Consider the following 26761-nt stretch of genomic DNA (forward strand, 5'->3'; position numbering starts at 1 on the left):
GGGTGGTGAAGCACTGAAACAGGTTTCCCAGAGAAGTTGTGGCTGCCTCATCCCTGAAAGTGGTCAAGGCCAAGCTGAATGAGGCTTTGAGCAACCCGATCTAGTGGAAGGTGTCCCTGCCCATGGCAGGGGGATTAGAATGAGATGATCTTTAAGGTCCCTTCCAACCCAAACTATTCTGTGATTCTATCTGGGGGTGGACTTCTGGTCAAGATTGTGAGCTGCTCCTCCTCCTTGGCTAGAGAGAGCACCTAGGAGATTTCTTGTGCTCAGGTGGAAATTGCTCTGGCTGGGCTGCTTATCCTTGGCTTGTCCCAGGTCCAAGCCTGCTTTCAGCTCCTGACATGTTAACAATTTGGACACAGCCCTGATGCTGCTGGAGTATCACCAGTTCTGGCAGCTGTATTGTTTTGACCAGTCCTGCCAGCTCTAGCTTAGAGTGACTAACTGAAGTGATACACCTGTGGTTATCCAGCACTGAGGAAATAGGGATGGAGCTAACTGGGAAGCTTTAAGGGAAGTGTAGGATGAATTATTTAATTTCTTCAATGTTCAAATACAGGTTGATGATTGGTTTGAGTTTTTTATTGTCCAAAATGTTTCAAGGAGGCTGAATATCAGAGCTGGTCTCTGCTTGTTCACGATGTTTTGTCTTGAATAATCTTTTAAAGTTTTTTGCCACGTTAGATCTGCCCAAATACATTGCTTTGGAGAATTAATAAAGTGTTAACACACCGAAAAACTGAGTCACATACAGAAGAAACTTTAGATACCTGAAATAATTTCAAGAGTTTCAGGATATGCGTGCATGCGGTGGGAGACGGGAAATGAGTTAATTTTCTATATTCCCAACTTGTTCCTTTCTTCTCCAGCACTGTTTGCCTGGGAAAACAATGATTCCCTTTCAGCCTTTTCTCCCCTTTCAAAGAACTGGGAATTAGTCAATGGGACTATTTACATGCAAAGCGGGAAGCATATGCATAAGTGCTTGCAGGATTGTGGCCTTTTATTGTTGCTAAAGCATCACTGTTTTCCGGTTTCAGATGAACTTGTCATTTTAAAACTTGTAATAAACAAAATTAAGTCATTGCGGGCAGGTAATTAGCCTTAAGAAAAATAAACAAGCTTTAAGGCGTTTAATAAATGTTTTCCCCACCCCCGGATGGGGGAAATGAGCCACTGCCCTTTGAAACAGTGTTAAAGTGCAGGAATAAACGTAGTGAAATTCAACAGGTGATGATAGCAAGCGGGGTAAAACCTGCTCTGAGTTGCCTTGCAAGTAAAACTCTGAATAAGACCTCTGACGGTGTTGGGTTTTCTCTACTCAGTTTATATTTAGCTTTGACTTATTTTCCTGCCTGTGTTTTTACCGCAGCGCCCTTCGAATGGTTTGTCGGGCAGTTTAGTCCGCTTTGTAAAACAACAACAAAAGCGTGACACCCAAAATACCTGTCCCCTCTGCTCCTGTTCAGCCTAATGCCTTTGATTTTCCTCTTTGGGCAGATTAACCAAGGCATTTGTGTTCTGGTTAATTCGGTGGCTACAGAAGTCAACTGTGACAGGAAACTTGCTTATCAAGATATATCGTAGGAACAGCCGTCAGCGCAAGCGGGTGCTGCGATGTTTGGGAGCAGCTGGGCATCGCTTGGTGCTCTTGTTAAGGCTCCTTGAGGTGAGAAAAGCTTTGTTGTAGCACAACGATCTTCCATGTAATCTTCATGTTGTGAGTATCCTGCTTGAATTGCACCAGGGGTCTAATTCCAAAAAAAAATCACACTTTACAGTGTGTGAAAATGCAGGTCTGAGGTAGGCTGTAAAAATTACTGGCTTCCTAGTTGGCAAAATAAGACTCCTCTCTTCAGTTCTCTCTCTGCCTCTATCACCTCCTACCCCCACTGCAATAACCAAAACCGTTCACAATAAAGCCAAGAAATCGCTGTGCTCCTTACCCCAAGCAAGGGCCCTGTGGCCTACTTACTGCTGTACAGCACCGAGTGCTTTTTCGAAAGCTAAACAAATAACAACCCTATCAAAATAAACCCATTTTAAATGGTAGCAAATAAAAGAGGAATACAATAATATTGAGCTCCTTTGCCTGACTATTGTTTCTATGTAGTCAGCCCTTGGTGTTATTGCCTTTACGAGATTTACATAAATTAGTCATCACATTTTATCATTTTCCTTTTACATATGTATGGCTGTTAGATGTGTGTGAAAAAAATGCCCCGAGTATCAGAGGTCTATTTGCATTAGAATTTCCAGTGGAAATGTCAAGTATGACCTTTCCCTTGTCCGGGTGGCTAATCCCATTTGAAATTCCTGCCATGCTCCTATGGAGGGTCACTGCGCCTGTGAATTGAAGCATCGCACCTGCTGCAGTCTCCGCTCCTCCTCTTCCTCTCCGAGCGCGGATGACAGAGCTGGCAGCCTACAGACCCGGGCTGATGCTCTGCCTTGCTGCCCTGCCTGGCTGCGGTTCACTGCGATCTCTGCTCCCGAGTTATGGGACTAAAATGCTTTGTTATGGATTATTTTTTCTTCTTTTTTTTTCCTTAGTGTGTTGTTTTTGGAGGGTTTAAAGAACAGAAAGAAAAGACGCAACAGACAGATTGATGGTGACAGCTTACTTTTGAAATAGAGGAATAGCGATTAGGAAATTTTAGGGCAGAAAAATAGACTTTTTTTCGTATTGAAAGAAAAAAAAAAAAGGCAAGAATAGAGGTCTGTGGGTTCGTAATGCCTCCTGGATTACTGAATGAGAGATGCACCTTTTATGATGAGTGGCTTAGCATCTTCCATTGTGGCAAATCAATGTGGATGCTGTAAGCAGGTGCAAATATATTGGCAGGATATCCAAATGTTCCTTAAAGACAATGTTAAAATAAACCAACCTTGTTTTGCCACTGTGTGGGTCTGTTGACAATTTCCCATTACAGGAAATGCTTTTTGGTATTCAGAGGAAACCTGCTCTTAGATTATAATGTCTATTTCTTTCATAGTGACTTTTTAATCCTGTTGTATGTTGAGGGGATTTGAAAATAAAATTTCCTGCAACCTATGAGAGAATAACTTTTATAACCTTACTTATCTCTAATTACATTTTATTATTTTTTAGATGTTAGTTTGTTTAAATATTTACTTTGGGAAATAACCATCAGAGATTAAGTTCTTGGTTCCTGTAGTAATGTGGGTATTATCAGTTTATGGCTCCTTTCTGAACCAACCCTCAGTCAAATAATTTTCTGTCAGACTGGAGCTGTATTGGCAAGAACAAGAACCACTGGTGCCTTTGTAATCAGTTCCTGACATTAGAGGTAGTACGGCCAGTTCCTGGGCCTCCCTGGTCTTATATAAAGTTTGATTAAAGCGCAAAGCCAAGATAGTGGGAATGCCAAACTTGCTCTGAATTCTGCTGCCAGATTGCTCCATGAGCTCTAGCAAACAACCCATTTATAGTCCTTAAACTTTGCGCCCACCTAAGATTTGAAAACAATATCCCATAATGTGTGGAGGAGGCTTGGTGTATGAAGGTTCTTGGAGGAAAAAAAAACAACAAACAACTTCAGTAAATAAAATTCAGTAGTAGCTTGTGTACTACTGTTGGGAATTTACTGCTCCTGGTGTATCCTATAATCATTATGAAGATGCACGGTAGGAACAGCTGTCACAAGAACTTTTGTTAGCCCCCATGGTCCTCTGAGTAGGTTGCCAAAAATCTTTGCATGTCACTTATACTTTGCAGCAACGGGAGGTGTTTGAACAGTTTGGGGAGGCGACGGCAGCGTCTTGCTGATGTGAGGGTGGGCAGAGTGGTGCAACTGGCCTTGCACGCGGATGACGCTTGGACTCCCCAGCAACCCCTTCCTGCTCCTGGTTTAAACCTCCTGGCCAGGGTGGGGACGTAGTACCTGTGGGATGCTACGGATAGTGTAGGTCCACAGGGAACTCACCTGTTCCTGTGGCACACAGCAGCCTGCTGCAGTGACTCATTAACAACTTCCATCCGCCGTTTAAATTCTATTGTCGTGTGTAAAACCAGCAGGCTTCAACTATTGCGTGACAGCAGGATGTGAGCTCTGTGTGACAGAACTGGTCGTCACGCCAGCTGAATTATTCCCTTTCCTTTCCAGCCTAAGAGGACCCCTTCCCTGCAGCATCCGATTGAAATGGGTCCCAATGCCTTTTGTCGTTCCTAGGGACACCGTGTAAGCGTACGTCCTGCAGCAAGTGCTTTGGTGGGTGATTAGCATTCTGTTAGAGCAAAGCCTTCAGCTCTGTTCCTCAGGAAGTGAGCTGTACTGACAAATGAAATGTGTTTATCTGCTGAATAGAAAAAATACGAATAAGAAATGTATTTAACTGGGAGGTGACTCAGTGTGTGACAGGTGGGATGCTGGTTACATATTTTCCTTAAGGAGTGGTAAAAGATGACGGGAAGAGATCTGTCATGTCCTCCCAGGGTGTGTATGTGGGCAATGTGAATCAATATATTACAAACACGGAGACTGTGGGGGGGTGGCTTTTAATTCAGCACTTCTAAATCACTGTGGGCTAAAGCTGAGGTCTTTAGGCAAGCACCTGCCCGACTGCACTTTGCTGAAATACTCCCCTTGGGTTTCAGCCAAGTCACTTTGGCTGATGTCAAAGCAAGTGCAACCAAGATTAAGTCTGCCGAGAGCAGTGCAGTGTTTCTTTTGTGAAAAAAGTCTTGTTCCATCAAGCAGCCTGTTCCATGTGTTTATTTGAAAACAGAACATATTCTTGAAATGACTAGTTATTGTCTACTAACATTTTTGCAGTAAAGAGCATCGCTTGCCTCTCTGGGGAGCAGTAGAGCCTGCTGCCAGCAGAGCACCTGGAGGAAAGTCTGAGAGGACTGTGGACACAGCAATTCCTCTTCTGTCTCCCTGAAAGTCTAGATGTGCTATAATCTGCAATCCATACTGCCAGCTAGACAGGCCACAGGAAGAGGATGGACACCTTAACTGTGTGTACCAGGCAACCACAAGCTCATTAAAACTTGAGGAGCTTTTTTTTTTAAAATAGGAATCTTTTGTGTCACTGTTAGTCTGTCAGGCTTTCCTATGGCTTTTTGTTACTAAGACAAACAGAAGAGGAAGCAATTCTCAAAGGCATGTGCTTGGGTCTTACCCTACGTAGCCAGCAGTGACAGTGGCTGCTGTCCCATTTTCTTCCCCTTAGGCTGCCTAATAACCACCCCTGGACTATTCCGTACCCCACGTTGCTCTTACAGGAGGAATTTGACACTGATGAAAGAACAGAGATGATTGCTCTACTGTCTTGAGCCCCTTGGTGAGCTTGTCTTTTTGCTGTCTCGTCATTCCTATGAACTCTTACGAGTATTCCCCACGTTGGCGATGGCTCCAGCCAACTGGTCTGATGGGAAGTGTTCTCATGTCCTCAAATCTTCCTGTGAGTTTAACTTTTCCTTTAACACAGAGCTTGCTTCCTCACATAGGAAGCGTGACATCTCCTGTGATGATTTAGGAGCCTCTCCAGGCTCCATGCTCTATCTTTTCCAGGCACTGTGCTGATACAAACAGGCTGGATTTCTGATTCTGTGGCAACCTTACAAGGTAGCAGCCAGAGCCTGTGTAATAAAACCTTTCTGTTTATTGATGGCTTCCTGTAGCTCTCACAAGCTGTGATGCACGCTGAAAATAGCCCTTCTCTGAGAACACCATTTCCAACGGCTTCAACTACTCAGGTTAAAAATTCAAGTCAGATCAGAAATGAATTCTTTAATGCTGCCTTACGAATAAAAGCTTAACAATATATCAGTTAAATGGCATGGGCGTGACACAAAGTGATTATATTTAAGAAAAATAAAGGACAAACTAGGATCAAAACCAATCTTTATAGTACTGGAACTGGGAAGAAAGAACTTAATATTCTAAGGCATACTGTTACGTTTGGGCTACATATCTGTCCCTCTCCCTCTTTTGCCCTAGTCTCCTTAGACTGCTGTACTATAGATCAGCACTGTAGACCAAAAATGTCTTCCTAAGTGGGCAGATAAAATGCTCCAGGTTGGGGAATTTTCTCTTGGTACAGTAGTGGCGTAACTCCTCATGTGATTTTTTTTTTTTTTTTTTTTTTGATAGTGTCTTTCTGAGGAAATGAGGGGACTGGTTTGGAGGTTTGCTGTTGTCTCTGGCTGTCAGGGCTTGTTTAGGCTTCCTCAGGCATCTGAAAATAGATTTACCTCTGTGCCAGCTGTGAACACTGGCTGAGGAACAGATAACACTGATGGCATTGGTAATCTGCTAGGTCTGATCCGTACCAAAGCAGTTGGAGTAGAACTGAGGTGTAGCCCATTGCCTTCATGACTCATTTTGATAAACATGAGCTAAGTAATTCTCATGCTGGCTTGTGAGGTCACTCGCAAAAAGGGAAAAAACCCAACAGTTTTGATCTCATAAAGGTTAAGTCCTAATCTGTTAATGCCATTTTCCAGACAGAGAAACTGAAACAGTCCCTGAAGTCGCAGCAGTTGGTGGCAGATAGCTGCTTAGCACTGCAGATTCTGTCTCCATTTGTTTCTCAAGCTGGCATATCGTCGTGCCTGAACTCTGTCCAGGCAAGCAAGCCTTTTGACTGTTCGGGGGCTACTTACATGTTAAGTGACATCTGGGTCAGTACCTGCTGAATGAAGATCCACAAGATATTTCTTCATGCGTTCAGAATCTAGGTCCAAAGTTGTCCCCAACACACAATGTTTGACAAACGCTGCTAAGTGCTAGATAAAATAAATATTAGATCGCTTGACAAGTAGAGTTTTTATAACTTTCTGTATTTTATATTATGGTGATTTCAAACATATGTGGTTAAAGCTTATCAGATTTCTAAAAATGAACTTTCTATAAAAATCACACTGGGCCCCTCAGCTGTGTTTTCCTCTATTATTTATAGACAAATTGAAAACAAATGGTCTTCTCTTTTTCAAAAACAAAAAAAGCACAATGAAATGGAAACAGCTGTCAATGTGCTTTTCCTCCCAGAGATTATTTCCTTTAATCTGAAGTATATTGCCATTTAATGGTGGTTTCAGTGGCAACTCAAGTGAAAGCTGAAGGGAAAAGTGTCAAGATTGGTGCAATGGGATGTAAAGGGTGGTCTGTTTAAAAATAAGTCCCAATTAAATGTTTTCCACAAAACGAAGAGGGAGTTTTCCTTTTTTTTTTTTTCCTTCTTTTCTGCAGCTGGGATTCGTTTCTGGGTAGCTAGAACTGTTGCTTTGGATTTTGGGCTAGAACATGCTGCCCAAGGAAGTATGAGGCAAAAATTTTGGTGCCCAAGCCTTGTTCAAGGTGACTTAACTCTTTCCCTCCTTCTCCCCTTTCTCTGCATCCCCCCTCAGCACAAAAGGATACCAACGCTTACTGACAGTGCCCTGGCTTCTTTGACTTCTGCTTCCTCCTGTGACACACCTTGACCAAGCTAAGGAGCCTCTGTTAGTGCTCCTTGCCTCTCACCTTGCTGAAGCAGAATGTTGCTCTGCCTACTTTGCTGTGGTTTTCTCTATTTTTTTAACTATCAAAGCAAAGGAGATCAAAGCCCCGTTTTGGTAATGTCACATCTGTACAGTATGGTACTGTCTGTACAGTATCACAGGGGGTGGGAAGAAGATTCCTTGGTGATTAGAAAGCAAAATATACAAACCAAAGGGACTGATGTGTCTGCGGCCAGATTCATGCCTGCACATGTTAGCTGGAGTGAGGTGGCATTTTTCTGTTCCTTCACATCACACTTTCAATGGGGACTGTGACTAATAAGTAGGGACTAATGATTGTGGAGAAAGGCTAGGCCTGCTCTCTACTTCCTCTCCTAAAAAGAGTTTTAGAAAAAGAGGTCTCCTGCTTCTCTGGTGAGCATAACTATGGTCAGTCAGGAATCAGTCTCATGCCCCTCATGCATGAAGGATATTTCATATTCATGTCTCCATTGCTACTTTTGCTGGAGACCTTCTGCCAAGAGAAAATGGAGGGCTGGCAGCAGTCACGCAGGTTTCCAAAGACAAGGTAAGAGCTCCAGCCACAGCAAGGAAGAGATGATTATCTGGTGTCCGCACCTGCTCGTGTTCAAGGGCCGCAGTTAAAGCAGGAGCCCGGCAGTGCTGCCGAGGTGCTTAGCTCAGGCATGCATTTTGGCTGTGCTGAAGCTGTGGTGAGGGCTCTGCTCCCTTTTCCCATCTCCTCCTGCGTTCCTTCACTGGTCCTTTGGTTTGCGCAGGTGAGAAACTTGGTTGTGGTGGCCAGAAGGCAGCTGTGGCATGGACAACGTAGGAATGAGGTGTGGAGATGCTGATACCCGGGCATGCTGCAGCGTACGCTTTCTCCCCTTTATAGATATCGCCCATGGGGTGTAAGCCTTGGCCTCCCTTTGTGCCTGGGAGAAGGGTGTACAAGTGAAAGAGAAGCAACAGAAAAGGGAGTGTCGTCCTGCAGAGTGTCATGGATAGCCTAAGGAGTGGTCCCATTCAAACAAAATGTGTCCTACTGTGCTCAAATGAGAAATTACTCACCTAGGAACAAAAAGTGGAGGTTTTGACTCCTGAATGGGACCTGTATCTCATAAAACATACCTGGGAAGGGGTTTGGAGCTCCGAGGGGGCAGAAGTGTTCATCCCTGATGCATGAACAACACAGCAGTGAGACTAGCACTGGTGTACAGCCTACCCTCTGCCTGCTTGCACTTTAAAGAGGACATTTGAAGAGTGTAGAAAGCTTGAGAGCTGGTGTAAAGGCTTGAGTTTGGCATGGGGAGAAAGAGATCAAGAATTCAGTCTATTTAGCTTATCACAAAAAAAAAGTTGGGGAGCGACTTGATTACAGTGCTTAAGCACCTTTGTGGGGAGGAGACAGGTACTAATGAGCTCTGTAATTTAGCAAGCTAAGTCAGAAGACTGAACTTGGAAACCAGAAAACTCCAAAGAGTTAGTCATGTATCTTTAGCAGTGAGGTTTAATAACTACTGTGACAAACTACCAAGCAAAGTGATAAATTCCCCAGCTCTTGATTTATTCAGGTCAGGACTGTGGGCTGACTTGGAAGAGACGCTTAAAAACCAAGCACAAGCTGCTGGGATGCGCAGAGAGGTAACTGTGATTAAATGGCCTCTTGTACAGAGACTATGGGATCTTAGGTGACACAGTAGTTCCATTTAGCTTTAAACTTCATGAATTTACGAAATAAAGTGATTCTCTTGCTGGGGCCATCTGTTCCAATAACAGACAGCAGCTTGAACCTGCTCAGTAGATCACCTCTCACACAGAACAGGTTCATAGAGCAAACTGTGATGTCATCCTTAGAAATAACTACACGGCAATGGTAAATGTTACATAACTCCTTGCTGTATCACAAGACTGCTGTAATTCTTCCGGGTTTAGGTCCTGTTGGAAAAGATCCAGACTGAGCTTTCATTTCTATCTTGACTCCAAACTTCTGTTAGCAAACAAAGCCATCTTTCATTTGTATGCATGTATGGGAAAGGAAACTGTTAGCTTTTATTATAGTAATCTTTTATGAAATGTGTACAAACTTTTATAAAATAAGCATACATATAAAATCTCTGGTACCAGATGAAGTAACTTGTTTCAGTTACTAGAGTGTCTGTTTGCCTTCAGACAGCCTTCTGTGAGCCTGCTAAGAACAGCAACTGTATGTAAGTTAGTAAAAGGTAGTAGAATAGCATTTACAATGGGAGGGGCAAGAAATCAAGATGATGAATGAATGCTTTGGTAGTGTAGAACGTCGTTAATTTCTGAAAGCTGAAACAAGGGCAACAGGAAAAAAAATTCACCCTATAACCTTTGATTTTAAACTAAAGGATGTGTTGCTTGCAAGATGTCTCTATTTCTGAGTTGCAGAGGCTTCAGGGAGAGCTGACTGAAAGGCTCCTTTTGGCTTGATGGCGTTTTGTGCGGTTCGTGGTCTCTCCCAGTTAATATCCTTCTGCTTCTCTGCTATCCAGCTTTTCATCCCATATCCCATGTGGCACTGTGCACCCACCATACTTACTTGATAAAAGTCCAATAGCTATGTGGAGGTAGATGACTGTAGGAAGAGCATGGACATCCTCTTACATTGTTGTTAATTTTTAAAAATACATGTATTTACTTATTTGAGGTGGCCATTGACTTTTTGACTGCTGCTTTTTCAGCAGCAAGGAATCTGCAGCTCCCAATCAATCTCCAAGCCGTCTCAGAGTGGGTCATCCCTCTGTGGCATCAATTCCCCTGCATTTTCACGGTGCCATAGTGGAATGTGATAGTGTGGTCTCTTGGTTCTTCCTCCTTTTCATGTAGTGCTGAACAGAATAGGTTTATGGCCTAAAAACACAATCTCCAGCTGCTAAACAATATTCAGTAGTTAGTCATATATGATAATATATGACTTGATATTTTAGAGACAGAGGAACTTGAGTAAGGGTTATGAAAAATCTTCACACTAATTAATGCTTTGGAATTGGTATTTGTAGTCATAGGTGCAAAGTACTGCAAAACTGTTACTCAAAGTGCATTCACCATGCTCTGAAATGCTGTCCTGGGTTACTGTTAGAGACAAGCTTAAGGACAAAAGGAACTATTGTTCTGATAATGTATGGCAAACCCTATTTTCCTTACAAGAAAAAGGAATCAAAATTACAATTCAAGTTTTTCAAATCCTTGAGCAGCGTGTATGGGCTTGGATATGTTTTTATGAGATTTTTAGCTACTTACTTTGGTGTACCTGTGTATGCATCTATGTTCTTTTACTTACATAAATACTTGTTTCACTTCTTACTGCCTGCTAAAATGATAAAGGAAAAAAGAGGTTTGAAATCTTTGCTTGGGGCCAAAATCTCTGTACTTCTCTAGAAGAAAGATTGCGTCTTTAATTGAATTAGGTAAATCCTCTTATTCCTTTTTCTGCTTTCTCTGCTCTTAAATATCACTATTATTTTGCAGCCATCTTTATGCATCATATTTTACAAACTTTTTGTGTTAGGAACTAGTATCTTTTAACTAGAGAAGGTGTTTTGCCACCCTTTCTGTTTTGTTTTTGAATCTTGCCAGCAAAAACACACAGTTAATGGCAATGACTGAAAAAAAATATCCATTAGAGCAGCGCTACTGTGTGGTATAAACTCTGTGGCCATTACTTTCAGAAATCACTTAGTTTAGGGCACTTCCTTGTGACTCTTCTCTCAAACACACCCTATTAACAATGCACTTTGTCTCAGACTGTATTGCAGCTGATGATAAACAGATGGATCTCGGTCACGGAATGAATATGAGAAAGCTGTTTGAGCATGGTATGGTTCGTATTCCCATCCAGCTGCCTCGGGCTTCTGTCCTCTTGAAACCCTGCTGAACAGCGAAGGCTTCTAATTAGACTTGAGGGTGAGGGTCTCTTTCTGGCCATATATCACTCTCTTAGGCAGGGCTTCCACAGAATTTGCAAGCGGGGAAAATGCATGATGCTGTCAAAACAGTGTTGTCTTTAGAATGACCTGAAAAAAAAAAAGGATTTTGTGTGAAAGTTGGCGCTCTGACGGAGCGCAGAGAAGGGAGAGGAGGGAAAAGAGGGAAGAAAGATGGTGAAAATTGCCGACATCTCCCATAAAACAGCTCCTGGCGTGCTGATGGGATCGAAATGATGATGTGAGTCACTGGGGACATAAACCAATACAACAGACTGCAGCACAGTGCAGACATGTGCAGCATTAAGGGATGACCTCTGGATGTCTGAATTATGTTTTGGGGTTTTTTTTTAAGAGTTGTTTGCTTTCACGTTAAAACTTCCTTTTGTGCCAATAAGGTCTAACACTACGCACAGTGCCACTGTGGGTACAAGAATTGATCTGCATGGAATTAAGTGGTTTGATGTGATTATAAGTCCACTGAAATCAGCAGGAAAAATGTTTCCACATGGCTGATGCCTCGCGCGGCAGGAACGGAACCCTGGCACTGTCTAGGTGTGCCGAAGTGCCTGGCAGCCTCTTGGAGAGATGTTTTTGTCCCCAGTTCTTGGGAAACAACGGCAATAGTAAAGATATTGAATGTTGAGATAACAGAAAATGGAGTCAGCCGGCTGCGTTTTGGTGGCCCTTTGCCCGCTTGGCATATGAGGGGCCCAACGCCGCCTCACCTGAGGAGAGCTCCTCACAACAAGGGGAAGGTACGATACACGTTTCTCTTCAATTTGATTTATTTTTTTTCTCTTTTTTCCCCCTTCAGCTGGACCTAGCGGGTGCATGGTTCAACTGGTACTCAGGAGCCAGCCTGTACACCTTGCATTTTTTTACATTTGCTTGTGATCCGAGGCTTGAGACACCTTGTAAAACTGGGTCTTACTACTGGTAGCTGCGGCCGCTGGAGGGGAGGGTGATGGTTATGGGCACTGGCGGCTGTGGCACCGTTTACACCTGCATGGGAGCTGGCGGGACTCGGCGTGTTCGGTGCCCGCCCTGTCAGGGCTGCGGGCAGAGGGGTGCTGGCAGCGCTGCCACTTTCTCACCACTGATGGTCCCTCACGAGCCTGAGGTAGTGCGGGCACGGCCCTGTGGTGCTGAGCCCCTCTGTTCAAAACGTGTGGAAATGGGCCTTTTTCCACACCCTGCTGCCCAGGAACCCGGCTGGGAGGGATGTCAGTGCTGCCATGAGCCATGAAAAGCCTCGTGTGCTTGGTTGCAGGCCTTGCCTCTCCTTCCAGGAAGGTGCAGCTGCTGGAGGTGCCCTGTGGAGGTGGCTGTGGTGAATGAGGAGCCTGTGGAAAGGATGGCGCCTTGGGCCTTGCCTGTGTGTTTGCAGCTGGATGATGTGACCAAGAGCTTGGTCATGGTTGCTTTGTCATAAATTGAGGAGGTTTTATACCCACTGTGCGATAGCCTCATCAGAAGGAGTGAGGAGAGACCGACTGGGGCTGCTGGAGCGTTTCCTACACTCGCAAAGTTGCCCCGCTGCATGTTTGGGTCGTTTCCGCTCCCAGCTGTGCCAATAACCTTCACTTCCCTGACAGCAGATAAACCCAGTGATTTCCCCAAACGTTTGGACACATCCTGGGATTCAGCCTGAAGCGAGGTCAGTCAACTGTCAGTAAGTGACCCGTTTTCCCAGCTGCTGCTGAGAGTGCTTGGCCATAAGGCAGCCCGGGTTTGAACTGCATCTCTCCCTGAAAAAGTGTTGGTGTGTAAAAAGAAAATAGGAGTTTTGAAGTAGTGTTTAGCGGGTGAATCTTCTGTCTTGGTCAATAATATTTGAAAAACAAAAGGAGGCTGAGGTGGATACTAAAAAGTCACTGTAATATCACAAAAACTAGTTCTGGAATAAACCTGTGTATTTCCAGTGTTTTTGCTCATGTGGAGACCATCACAGTTTAGGTAAATTTAGGTTTAGAGGGCTGTTTTTAAAATATCCAAGACTGATTCTAGGGGAGGGAGGGAGTGAGCAGCTATATAAAATAAGGATCTCAAAATGTCCGTGAAAATCAGATGTTTGGTCTGTTTTAGATTTACCTTACCTGGATCGTAGATTTGCTGGAGACTTGGATATATTTGTGCGTTAAGGACTTCTATCTCAACCGAATGTGTTCACGTGACATACAGGAAGGGGGACCCGTTGTTTCCACGTAGCTTTTTTCGCCTTTCTCTTCTGTATTCTATTGCTCTCTCAAACCTCAGACCATCATTTTTATGCTGCTTTCACCAATGTCTTCTGAGCTGTTTTTGGAAAGTGACAGGAAAACCTTAAAATATTTTTCTCACCTTGAAGGTGGTATGCTTCTCATATATGGGTTGGGATCGACATTTTCAAACAAAGGCTAAACACACTATGTATTTCTACAGAAACATTAGAAATACACTCCAAGAAGTCCTTTATGGTTATTTTGTACGTAAGTTCGCACTACACTAGTGTTTTAAAAGTGGGCTATTGAAATTAAAAAAAATGCTCATATTTTTTTTGAAGGTGTGAGAAATATTGGTTATTATTTAGTCTTTCCCCTTACCTAATGGAAAGTATTCATATCTCTAGATAAAATATAAATGTATATTGATATGTTTATGTAAAATGTATCAATATATGTCACACATACCTCCCAATTTTTTCATCTTTCTTACCTAACAGTATGCTTTGATTATGCTCTTGTGTGTTACAGTAATCTCAATAGCTCCCTTCTACCTTGGGAGTGAAAAAAATCACTTGTACATCTGTCCCTGCTCTCACAATAGTAAAACCTTTATGCTCCAGTGAATGTTTATCTCCAGGCATTGACACCAAACTCCTCAGATGGGACTGCATAGAGGGTTTAAAATTGGGATGTCCTGTGGCAGTTAATCATAGCTAATGTGGAGCTCAGGAGGAGGAGGAAACGATTTTTATGACTGTAAGTGGAAAAAGGAGAAATAACCAGGGCTAGAAGAGCTGTTGTGTGCAGGGGAGCCTAAGGCTTTTGGTGTGGTTGCAGGAAGTGGGCTGTATGCATCATGAGGGGCGCCCACAAATGCACTCAGGGCTTTCAGAAGTGTATTTAGGTCACTGACGTTTTGAAAGCTTTATACATTTTGAGCCTAGGGGCTGTAACAAAGGCATGTAAACTCAGAGTGAAGGCTAGCATCCATCCGTGGCTGGTCTTATTGTATCCACAGGAATTTCAGATCAATGAAGGATGTTAGCAATTATGTGCTGAAATAACTAAGTACAATGGGATGAGGTAAAGAAAGCGATTCAGCCTTGAATTTGAATTTCTTTTGGCTTCTGTCAGTTTGAGCCAGCACTCCTTGCAATGCTTAGTATGTCTCTGGGGCTGTCCTATATTGTTCAGTACAGGAAATTTGAGAGACACAAGTTCAGCAGCAAGCGTCTTAAGTTGCGTGTGTGGATGTGATCTTTTCCCTGGTGCAAGTCACTCATTGCATTGGGGCAGTTTCACTGCTGGACTTGTGAGGGTATTTTATGGACGTGATGCTGGTTTCTCCTTTTGGCACAAAATCCTTTATAGCAGGTATTGTCCTGGATTTTAAGGCTGAGAGGTAACCATCATGTCGCTTCATATCCTGCAAAACTCCAACCCTCAGCATGCTGCGAAGAAAGTCCCATGTGCCGCCTTATGCTCAGCTTGTTCCCTGTGGTTGTTTCCGCTTGCAATTCCTAAAGGACCAAATCCAGGGCTGTATGCCTGACCCCCGTATCCAGGCCACTGGGCAGACTGAAGCAAGGAGAAGGAATTCCTTTGAAGCTGGGGAGTGACTGAGGAGTGGCTCCCCAGAAGTTGACTCGAGCCCAGTGGTGGATGCAGCTTCCCGGGGTCCTCACTCTGCTGCCCTGAAAGGGATCTGATTTCTGCTTCTCCCTGCAGCACAACCACATCAGTTCCACTACAGTGCAGCCTTCTCCCATTGCAGAGCAGTGGGCTGAACCTGGCTCTAAACTATCTCAGAATGACAGATGCTTGCAGAAAACCCCATTACAAACTTCCTTTCTTAAAAGCCGAAACACACGCTAGGAGAGCCTAGCGTCTATGACTTCCAGTTAGGACAGTTAATCAAAACGCTTGCCCTGTGTTGTGTGAGCTCCTTCACAGTTTGTGCATTTATCTTTTAAACATCTGCAGAACAGCATGGCTTGGATAGGTTTCTGTTACTACGCTGAGCCTTCATTGGCTCTTGAGAATGAGTGAAGAGGAGCCAGACAGCATAAAGGGCGGACAATCAAAGCTTCTGCCTCTTAGATCCTTGCAGATGGGCCTTCTGATGAAATGACTAACAACTGTTGCCAGATCAGCAAGTAGCAACCACAAGGCACCTGTATTTATTTAACTTTCATTTTGTCAGATAACTTGTCTTTATACTCTTGCAATTTTAACTATGGATTATAAGTCACGAGGCTTCCTTCTGATCTTCCTAGTGCAAGTGTAAAATGAGTCACTTGAGATGGGTTGCTGATAAGAGTTCTTCTACTGTAAAAGCAGTATTCGCAAAGGCAGGATCAGGCTGAGGGGCAGACCATGAGTCCAGTGTCTAGTTTCTTTGAAACATCTTTATTGTCAGCCTCCAGGGTGAAGTCTTCTAAGGGCACGTACTAGACGGAGGAACGGTTTTTAGCAGCAGCCTTTCGTTACTGTTCATAAATAAAAATCATTGACCTCGCTTTCCTTTGCTGAATGGCTATGCATCTTATGAATTTATGAAAAAAAAGAGAGACCATTCGCAGCCAGGGACCCCCAGATACTTCAGTATGCCCTGGGTGAGACCCTAGGTGAGGAGCAGCCAGCTTTCCTGACCTTGCGAGCTGCCTGCCAAAGCCGAGATGTTGCCAGACGCCTCAGGCTACAAACCGTGCGCCTCAGAGCCCATGTTCCAGAAACAGCTCACAGGTGGCATTGCCAGCAGCTCCACAGGAGCTTCGTTACTCTGGCCATTATGGAAAGGAACAAAGCTGCGTATGTGGCTGCATCCCAGGATGACCTGGTGGCGTTGGCTTAAGTAGTTCCTGCTATCTTGCCGCCTTTCATGGGCACAGGCTTCCGATTGCCCAGTTGCCCCTGTGCCAATTGAGCCCTGCTGCCAGATGCCCCAGTGCAGCCCTGGCACACGAAGCCCACCGCTTGCTTATGGGCCATATGAGGCTTGCCTTACTCTTGTCCATTCCCTTGCCTTCCGTGAAGGCAAATATCCAAAACGTGCAATGCTGCACGTTGGCCTTTTACCAGAACAAGTTAGAATGTGCCTTGTGGCTCTGATCGCTGGTCTTTTCGGGTACCGTGAAGGGGCTGAAGGTGGGTACTTGACTGTTCCTGGAAAGCAGTCAGCTTCTCTGTTCCTGGAGTCAGATACCTGAACAATGGCAAACGCCAAATCTGTAATTATTTTGGTAAGTATCATTCTCTGGTTTTATAGCTGGTGCTTTACCTGTGTGCTTTTGGTCACTAGTGGCTTTTGTTCACCAAATAACATCCTGCTTATATATGGCTTGTTGACATGGGATAAAATAACAAAGTGAACCTGCTCAAGTCTTAGCGGCAACGTTGCTGCTCTACTATGAGACTTGGCCCATGTTTTTTTAGCAATCCATGTAGCTGTGCCTGTAGCTTTGTCATTTAGGGATATTTTTTTGTCTAAATGAACAAATGTATTCTCTTTCTGATAGTGGAAACTAGTTAGAACATAGAATTCTGCTAAACTTGATCTTCCATCTTTTCTTTGTATGTATAAACCAAGATCTGATAGTTTAAAAGGCTTTTATGTGACTTTTGCTGAGGATGGTTTTCTTTGGTCGCTTCCATCTAGCTCTCTTCTGATTCCAAATACGATGAAGAGGAGACATAGCTGATGGAAGTATTTCAGGCTAGTAAATTTAGACCAGATTGATTAAGGGCATGTGTGGTAAGCGTAGCACTTGAAAGCTAACCAGCTATTTCCTCCTGAGAAATGTTCTTACACAGGAACTTGGAATTCAGATTGATCCCAAGTTTTTGGTATCAGGATTATTTAAATATTTAGCTCCGCTTTATTGCTGACTTTGGGTGATAGGATGTGATCGATCTTCATGTTAAGTAAAACATTCTTTTGCAAGGAATTCTGCTGAAAGAAGTGAAATTGTGGGGAGCTGGGGGATGCTGTGGCATATGGTGCATCATCCAGGCAAGAATGGTCCTGTCTTTCCCTAGGTGATGTGTTAGCTTCACTGTGGCTGCTTTTCCTGGGGTCATCTCCTGCAGGGATTATCTTTGGTCTGAATTTATGCAAGTGTAAGAGCACTGAACAGTGCCTTATGTTTTCCAGACTTGTGATCATGAAATGAAAATGCTGGTTTTGCTCACAGGTTAGAACTAAGGTTAACTGCAAATTTCCTGGCCTTTGTGAATTTATAAATCAAATTTACTTGTGCATTAACATCACATCTTAAAATCAAATCTCCTTGTTTGTTTTTAAGATAAGGGGAAAATCAGGAACAGGATTTTATTTCACCACGAAAATGTGGTGAGGCCAATTTTGATTAGATTTTACTAAAACAAGCAAAGAAACAAACTGGCCAAACTCGTTAGTTGTAAATCAATGAACAATTTCAACCAGGAATGTGTGTGTATATATATTTCTCCCCCCCTCCAACCCAAAATGTCTGATATTTGCTTCTATGCAGGGACTTTGGCAATATTAACGTTATCACACAGCTTTTTCTAGAAATTATCGCTGGCAGCAAGAGTTGCATAAAGGTGTACCAGCCTGGCCAATAACTCCAGACAAGGCTTTCATTCCCAGGAAAAGTTAGGAAAAAAACATCAGCGTAGGACCGAGGGGCTGAAAATGAGACTGTTACGTAGATACATGGTTTCTTTTTAATAAGTACAGTTAAAATTTGCTTTTTCTGGAAGTGAATATTCTGTATGTTATGAGGTAGGATTGAATGAGGTATTTTTCACGATCCTATTGTTTGTTCCTGATGCTTGAATTGATGCTATTGATCGAGAGTCATAAGTGCATACCCAGATCCAAGCCTTTGCAGGGTTCTGGACACGCTTTTGAGCATAACAACGAAGAACAGGGGAAGGGCTTGGTTTGGGAGAGTAAAGCTGCTGTAGTAAATGTTTTTCAGTTGTGGCTTACATGGGATTTGCTAATGTTCTGCAAAGAGCTGGTTTGTCCAGCTTTACAGATAAAACATGTGATTTGCTTATGACAAAAAAAAAAAGCATGAAGGAGACTGACAAAGTTTCTATTTTTTTTCCTGTGCAGTTCCTGTACCTGTCAAAAGGATGTTATGAGATGGAGAATGAGGAGGATACGTGGTTTCCTTAACTGTGACTGAAAGGAGATGGATTTGTAAGACAGCTTTGACAGTACGTTTGTTGCTATAAAGGAACATTTGGGAAATCCGGTTTTGTGCGTTTGTGGCAATCATCCTGATGCTCCTCCTCCTCGCTAACTACAATAACCCCGACTAGGATCGGAGCAGGTATTACCCCATTTGTAACAGAGGTGTCGAAACCCTTTCTGCAGCAGTTTCTCTAACCTGGTAGCCAGGGGTGTTTTTGCTGACTCAGCAGCATGACTGGTGCGCTGGCAGCACTGTGCACAGCTTGCACATGCTGTGCCCAAAGTTACGGCAGGGCTCTCTGCTTATCGCTTGGTGGGCAGGAAAAGGGCAAAAGAGCAGGAGAGCAAGGTAAGAAACAGGATTCCCGTTTATCTTCAGTGGTGCCGAAGCCCTGCGCGGCGGCTCGTGCGGAGTCACGTGAACTCCGTTGCCCTGCTCTTGCTGCCAATGACATGACGGCGTTTCCTTTACTTTGCCATCAGCTAGTTCTACCTCGACTGCCTGTTAAACAAATTGTGTGTCGCACCTGCTTCCACTTTCCATGTCGTGGACAGTTGCTGGTTTTACAAAATGTTTTCTGTTTGTCAAGCTGCTCTGCTTGCCTGGAAATGTTTTGCCTGCTCAAATTTTTTAGGCTCATACCTCAAGGACTTGTTACTAGGTAACAGAGTTCCATTTGCCAATTGCCCACTATTTCCTTCTCACCGTATTACAGGCCTGATTATTAACATTTAGTTCAGAGAAATTGCTGTCATTATGTGAAGTAACTTCCTTTAGAGGTTACTCATTAACCTTAGGTATTTTACTGTGCGATTATAATTGCCAAATGCCATAGGCATGGAAAACCTTTGAACTCCTCAAGGTATTAGTGTATGGGAGAAATGGTATCAGCTGTGATTTTTTTATATGTTCTCCACATCCCCCACCCACCCCCCAGTTATTTTTCCTTTTGACTGTATTCTTGTTCCGTTCCTCTTGGTGTGCTGCTTAGCATGCAGAGCCTGCTCAGCTGCTGGAGAAGAGAATGTTTCCTTCTGAAAGGGAATCAGTCTCTCCTGTTACCCTTTATAGATCTGAGATTAGCCCTAGGAAGCTCAGTGGCATTAGTGCTCATCATCTGCTTACCAGTGCAACTAAGAACAGAATTTGATCTCTCGACCTTTCATGAAAAGTGAAATAATTGGGAAGCCAACAGGCTCGTGTGGCGTGGTCCATGCCGTTACTGTGTATGGTTTTCCAGGGTTTAGGATGGCTCTTACATGTTTGCTTTGGGAAGATTCTCAGTCAACTCTACTGCTATATATTGTGTTCAAGGAATGGAAATTTTCAGACAAAAATGCCATTCCCTTTTCTTTTCTTTCATTTGTCTGTACAAACAGAATCATCTGTGTACTAAAGTGTTTGTCTCAGGGCAACATGTATTCTCTGGAAAAATCTCACTAAACATATTTGTCTTTCTCCCCTAACCCACTCCTCCTTAGAAATCTATCGGCATTCCTGGTAACTTGATTCCTCTGGCAGGATAGAGCAAAGCTGCTGTAGCTGTAGGCCTGTGTTGCCATGTGACTGCAAAGAGGAAATATATATTATATTCAGGAAATTAGGGGACAAGTGAGATATATACGTAGTGCTTAAACAGAACTAAAAAAAAAATAGAGAAAGTACACAGGCAATAAGCACGTTTTTACATGGAGTCAGACCTGGGTTTGACAATAGGAACGAAATGTTGTGGTGGGCACGGAAACCTCAGTCTGGTAAATCTTCTAAAATACAACAGTAGAATAACCAGTGCTATAAATAAAAAGGGGTGAATGCTGAGGTGTTATTAACAAATGAGTCCTCCCAAGTCTGAACTGGGCAGGGGGAGTATATAACAAAAAGATCTTGATAGAGCAACTTCTATCAAGCCCTTGGTTTAATATTGCTTACCTATTCTGCTCTGTCCTTTCAATCTCAGCATGAGTGTGTTTGTTGTTGTTTTTTTTAAAGGGGGGGGTGGGGGGGGAAGAGAGGAAAAACCCTCAAAACCAGTTATGTCCTTACATGCTGCATGTAGTACAATCTCTGTGATGAAACTGCCGAATCAGTACCCTGATGTTATTAATAATGAAAAATGTTTAATAAGAGTTTCTGATAGTGGCCTAGCTCTCCTTTTTTACATGGTAATTTGTCTCCTCTTTCATTCTCTAGAACAAACCTTGCTCCCAATTTCAGTGGATTTTCCTCATTTGATGATGTGTCATCTGTAACTTCTCCACTACTGTGTTGCAATGAGCTAACCAGTGGAATTTGTGTTAACGTCTAATGTGGCTCTCTGGGATAAATTCAGTGATCCATGAAGTCCAAGCAGTGCAGAAGGTGAGTAACACTTTAAAACTTTTTTTAGTGAAACTGTTTCACTGAATTCCCGTTTACTCCTTCTACTTAACCTGCTCACCTGCAGCTCCAGGACTGATTCATGAGATATATAATTCAGCACTGTAGGAATAACTCAGTTTTCAGTTTTTGCTTTATAAGTTTATTGTCAATAAATCCGTGTCATTTAATGCAAACTAGTAGCATAGTTTAAAAACAAGCAAACCCCACACTGGCATTAACTACTTAGTGCCCTTCTTGAGAATACAGCACAAAATACAATTTGCTGGTGTGTAATGTGAAAATTATTAGCAAAACTTTGTGTGAGACAGCACTTAGTGAAATTAAAAGCCTATTAGATGCCGTAATTGTGTGCCATATCAAAGATTTTGGATTGCACACAGTACAAAAGCATGCTCCAAATCGTAGTTCCTCATTGTACTTGGAGCAAACGTATGCAGAAGAATCGGGGAAACAGGGCGCTAGCACAGCTAACACCTGAGACAAGGCATGTTGCTGCTAGCTGTGGCATGTTTCTTGCATTCAAGATGACCAGTAAATACCTCAAAGCATTTATTTATTTATTTACAAAATGTCTACACTTTTTCTGTCCTCTACTGTACCAGCATTACAAGACTTTTAGCCTTCTATTGATATAGGACATTGTTTTGTTTGAGCTGGTGTCACGGAATAACATTTAGTGTAATAGACTAGAGATCTAATGTTTCTTTCTACAGAAACATCTGTGGTTGTTCAAATGTTACATTTTTTTCCCATGTGTTGAGTTTGCAAGTGCAGAAGAAACGTTTATTTTTATTAATACCCAGTACTTTCTCCCACTGAAGTCGTGTCAAATTTATGTTAAACGATGTCTATTAGGTTTGCATAGAGAGCACGCAACAGGGTAAATCTCTCTTGTAGCAACCTGCATTGTAATGCCACTTAGAAAAAAAAAAAGAAAAAAAACGGAGGCTTAGAGTACAGCATAAATGATGCTGTCCTTATGACATATAATAACAGGCTGAAGTTGTCATAAACACTCATTATTTCCTTAAGGTCTGGATATGTGCCTTTGCAAGTCCCATTGGAAGGAGGACTTAGTGATCTGGAACCTTTATAGAAACATCTGTGAGGTTCAGTGGATTATTTCCTTATACAAGTTTGTTTCTTTTTGAAAATGAAATGCATACCAATCTTAAAGCTGCACAAAACATTATTGATTGACCACCAGGAAGATTATATTTAAACTTACTGGAAAAAAAATATTTTTAAGATGCTTGGTAAAATATTTAGGCACTTTTTTTTTAATCATTCCTCTTCACTATTTCTGATGTGGTCGTTTTTACCTTTCATCAGTAAGGGAAAAATGGAGCCTGTGCTCAGCAGCTATAGACCTGACTGATGATGTGTTGCTTACTAGGCTGGTATATGAAGGAGGAGTGGTTGGATGTAAGATCAGGATGATCATGGGAAGGAGTATGTGTAGATATACTTAGGGCAGAAGTTGCTGTCAATTATGAGGGGAGGCAAAAAGACTGATGTAGACACGTAAATGGAGAAACTGTGTACCCGGCAAATGCTGTGATCCTTCCTACGGTCCTTTTCCTGCCCCCTCTCACCTTTTCCTTTTGAATCTTCAAAAGCAGAACAGGGTTGGTTGTGTGTTTGTTTGGGTTTTTTTTTCAGCTGGAAAGGAGGGAATAAGAAGAAATTTTGGTCTCTTTGGGGTGGAGTGGGGGGGGCAAGGGCAAGAAACTGATTACACATTAAGATTTGTAGGGCCGAGAACCATGGTGAGGCATGAGCAATAACATGTGACTTGCTGCGTAGTGACTACGATGTTTCATTTCTCTCTTTGCCTTTTTTCCCCCCTTCAGATGCAAAGCTGAGATCTGTTGTTTCCATTTAAACGTATGGTGAGCTGTGTGCCTTTAGAAAAGTGCAAAATACTCTCTTCCCACATCTCCATTCCTCGTGCTCTCTATTGCCCAATGTAGAAGCTGTAGCTCTATGGGGATTTACCATTTCCTCCTAGTATCACCTGTGCTGTGGCTTGAATAAGAGTTTGTTTCTTCAGCTGTCTGACTCTTGAGTTTATCTGACTCAGGCTGACCCCTTAGTTTTATAATGAGCTAGTTTATTTGCTTGTGCAAATTGGGTGTTCTTAGACAGAAACATAGCAGACTGTAAAGAGGCCAATCTTTTGATCATTTCACCTCCGGAAGGGGGAAATCTGCAATGCCTTTCTGCACTCGCTGGACACTCTCTGGGTTGTTAATAACATTAAGTTACTGTTCCTGAACGCTTTGTTGTAGGATTTTTTTTTTTCATACCATATTGTAAAAGCCTAGCGTGTAGAAAAATGTTGTTTCTTCTGCCTATGCTACAAATATTGATAGGGTTTAGAGGCTAATTACTTTTCTATTTGCAGGAAATACAGAGCCTTTGCTTAGCAACCAGTCTGACTGTTTCTAATTCTTTAAATATATCTTTGTGTTACACCTATAGTCATGCATACAGGCAAGCACGGAGCAGAATGCTGGAAGAAAAGGAGGAGTAAACAGTTGGTGAAAATGGTGCCAGTTTTTCCTCGATGGGCCTCGATCCTCTAATATAGCCCAAGAAAGCTAGGAGTGATGTGCCAAAATATCTTTTTAATAAACAACATAGGCAGTAGGAAATAATACTGGTCAGGGCTTGTTTTTCTGGCTCAGGGCCTCATTCCAACCTGTTGCAACCAGCTATTGAATGTCTATGGGGACACCCCCATACAAGAGGCCCCATGGAGGAAAGGAACTTTTACATTTCTGTTTGACTGGGATCCTTGCCAGTGGCTAAGTTCAAAGTGCAGTTTCCAGTAATTTGCTGTTACTACTCTGCGTGTTTGATAGGCCAGGACAGAAGCATGCAACCCGAAGTAATATTTCCTGATTTCTGACATTTCTCAAGATACGAATGGAGGTTGCTGAAGCACTAAAACTCGGAAGGGTTTTCCTGACTCCAACACCTTCGATGCTTTCCTTTTCTCCTCTTGTGTAGTCCCCTTCCCTCCCCCCATCTCTTCCCTTAGATCACGTTCCCTGCTGTTGCCAGTTCCGTATTTGGATGACATTCATATTGATTGTTTCCCTGTGCAAACACTGTGCGGCTGTTCTTATGCAACCAGAAAAATCCTATTGATTTACTGAGTGTGAGGGTTATTTAGATTGATATCCTTCTGTAGTAGTGATAACACGTTCATCTCCCCTTAGAATTATAGTTAACCTTTTCATTTTTGGAAGAAGGGATGCAAACGAATTTCTTTTGCCCTGTTAACCGTGGTAAGAGGGAGGTAAGCATAGGGAGAAGCCAGTAGAATAGCTACTGTTCTCTCTAACATATGCAGTTGGAGGCCATGTGTATGCCATTGTGGTTATGGAAGAAGCATCCTCTATAATTAAGATTATATAAGCATTCCTATTGTAATCCTTTGTTTCCAGCTTTCCGAAACTTGCCTCTTTTAGGCTGATATTTTCCTGGCTTGTTCTCTGCCATGTCATGACTTATTTATTTATTTTCCAAGCAGGAGTACAAATGTTGGAGAGAGTTGAGGAAATGGACCTCTCTTGCTTGCTTGAAAAAAACTCTTGATGTTTTTGAAAAATAGCTCCAGAGTCAAGATGAGCTTTAGGTAGAAAGTTGCCTGGATGTGACTGTCAAAGAGGAGAAAAGGCTTTTGGCAAAGGCTGTTTTTATCACCGAATAATCTACATTTGTGCAAAGAGTAATGCAAATGTGCTGTATAAGGGCAGAGCTGAGGTTGGGAGGGCAGCCTTAAATGCTTAAAATACTAATTATCTATTTTTACAGCTTAAGTGTGCAGACTTCCTAGATACGCAGGGGTGTGGAGGTATTAGTACAGCTACCTACAAAAGCAGAGCAGTAGGAAATTTAAAGCTGCAGTATTCAGTTCTAACTGCAGCCCTACAGGAAAGTTAATACTTACATGAACAAAAGCGAAGTACTGAAACTGTGTGCTGATTTTGCACTGAAGCTTCACTTTTTGGCTGAAACTGTCATCTCACCTCTGTTTTGAAAACCAAATAAAATTCCTTTGAGTACGTAGCCAGAGTTTTCAAATAAATAAGCAAGCGAATACCTTTTCTTCCAGAGCGCACTGACAGGTGTTCACACAATCCAAGCACTCATGAGGTTTTAATCATTAAACTAAACAGTTCCTTGAAAGCAGAGGAATTTGGGTTTAATTCTGATACTTGTGCTGATCACTTCATATCCACTGCAGTGTGTCCACTGTGGTGACATACATGTGACTGCCTAAAGAGCACGCTGAAGGAAACAGTGAGAACATATTTTTGAGCTGAATGTTTCAAATACTGTAATTGGAATCACATTATTCATGATTAGTGTCTTTTTTCCGATGTTTAGTCAAAAATTCTCTAGGGGGGCAGTGGGAGAAAGCATTGAGTAGCAAATAATCACAAGATGATCTACAGTGGCAATTAATTTGCCCACGAGCACAGTGCATCACTGGTACCAGGGTGTTTGTCATGTGGCAGGCAGCTGTGTTCCATTGCTGGATGCTCAGCCCTTCTCTTTAACCAGTTGCAGTGCGCTGGCCTCTCACTTTTTTGATTTTTGGCCAGAAGGATATGAGCAAAGTGAAAGGGAGAAACCTCCAACCTGGTCTGTGATTTTTCTTTTTCTTTTTTTTTTTTTTGGACTATTATTAATTGCGTGTGAGAATAATTCACCAAAGGCTGGCTGCACAAATTTGTTAAAACCACAGTCTACTGTGGGTAACAAAGCCTCTGGCTATGTTACAAGCACTGTGAAGGGACTGAAGAATGTCAGGTTGCATCATGAGATGAAATAGCAGGTAAACAAAAGGAGCACGCCATGTTCAAATGAAATAACTCCTCATAAACCTGCAGGATTGCTGCGAGCTTTGTGCAGCTGTGTTGTTAAGTAGCTCCCTGGCCAAGAGAAGCACCAAAGATGTTACACTGAGTATCTGTAATGGGTTGCTACACTGAAACTGCAGCCTAATTCTATGGAGGAAGATGTAAGGCTCACTAGATCACGGAAGAAGTTTCAATATAGTCCTTTCTGTCTTCATTGGTGATATGTGAAACCAGAATAATATTCAAGAGGCTTTCTTTGGTCTCCATAATATTTGCCTGAATGTGAATTGTACAGAGGGAGTTGGTCTTGTACTTTGATATGGTCTGTAGGAAACAAGAAATGGTGAAAGAAGGAACGTGTCCAGTTGCTCACTGTAACAATAAACATTGAAAATTATTCCATGATCTGTAAAGTTCAGCATGAGTCTTGCTCAAATAGGGAAATGTATGAGAATAGAGCAACTGTCACACTAGATTAGATGAAAGGGTTTTGTGACCAAGTATCCTGTTTCCAGCAGAGGCTGGTGAGGGAAGGATTGAGAGAAGGCCTAAGAAAAGAAGTATACATTTGAAATGATCTTTTCCCTGATGTGTCTTTTCAGCTTCTGACAGAGAGTTCTATAGCAGCTTCCGAGTCTGACGTTTGCATTCAGACCATTGTGCTTTGACCAGTCCCTGTGGGCACAGA

This window comes from Tauraco erythrolophus, chromosome 5, assembly GCF_009769465.1.
Source record: "Tauraco erythrolophus isolate bTauEry1 chromosome 5, bTauEry1.pri, whole genome shotgun sequence".
NCBI classification, from domain to species: domain Eukaryota; kingdom Metazoa; phylum Chordata; class Aves; order Musophagiformes; family Musophagidae; genus Tauraco; species Tauraco erythrolophus.